Source organism: Tursiops truncatus, chromosome 7 (genome assembly GCF_011762595.2).
Source record: "Tursiops truncatus isolate mTurTru1 chromosome 7, mTurTru1.mat.Y, whole genome shotgun sequence".
Classification (NCBI taxonomy): domain Eukaryota; kingdom Metazoa; phylum Chordata; class Mammalia; order Artiodactyla; family Delphinidae; genus Tursiops; species Tursiops truncatus.
The window spans coordinates 94107378-94108544 of record NC_047040.1 but is presented as its reverse complement, the minus strand read 5'-3'; positions in this window follow the sequence as shown (position 1 = coordinate 94108544).

The window sequence follows — 1167 nt, the reverse complement described above, 5'->3', positions numbered from 1 at the left end:
GGCAGGCAGATTCTTAACCGCTGCACCACCAAGGTAGTCCCTGAATTGATATTTTTTTTCTTTATTCCATCTTCCACTTAACTGGATTGGAAGTTACATACTCTATATGTAATCTTTTAGTAGTTACTTCGGAAATTTTTACCATGCCTAATTGTGGTAGGCTGAATAATGTCCCTACTCGAAGACGCCCAGAACCTGTGAAAATGCCACCTTACATGGGAAAAAGCACTTTGAAAATGTGATTATATTAAAGCTCCTGGGATGGGGAAATTATCCTGGGTCATCTGGGTGGTCCCATTGTGATTACATGAGTCCTTAGAAGAGGGAGATGGGAGGGTTAGAGTCAAAAAAAGGTGATGTGATGGCAGAAGCAGAGAAAAGGACTATGAGGTGCTAACTGTTGGCTTTGAAGATGGAGGATGGGGTCGTGAGCCAAGGACGCACACAGTGTCTAGAAGCTAGAAAAGGCAAGGAAACCAATTCTGTTCTAGAGCCTTCCTTAGGAACACAGCCCTGCTGACCAATTTGAGACTTCTGACTTCCAGAACTATAAATGAATAAATTTGTGTTGGCTTAAACCACTAAGATTTGTGACAGCAGCAACTGGAAACCAGTGCAGATTTTGGCCTCTGAAAGTGGGGTGCTACTGTTAGAAACACATAAAAATATGAAAGTGGCTTTGGAATTGGGCAGTGGGCAGAGGTTAGAAGAACTTTGAGGTGCATGATAGAAAAATCCTAGATTTCCTTGAACAGGCAGTCAGTAGAAATACAGATGTTAAAGATTCTGCCAGTGAAAGCTCAGAGGGAATTAAGGAGCATGGTAGAGAAAGCTTATATTGTCTTAGGGAATACCTAAACCATCATAAATAGATCATTGGTAGAAATATGGATGTTAAAGGCACTAATGGTGAGGGCTCAGAAGGAAATGAGGGACAGTCTAGAAAGTAGAGGAAAGGGAATCCTTGTTATACAGTGATGGAAAACGTAGCTCAATCGTGTGTCCTGCAGTTGTGTGGAAATCAGAACTTTTAAGTGATGAAATTGGATATTTAGCTGAGGAGATTTCGAAGCAAAATGTTAAAGGTTCATCCTGGCTCTTTCTTGCTGTTTATAGTCAAATGCAAGAGGAAAAAGATTAAAAAACTGGTAAGAGAAAAGGAACCAG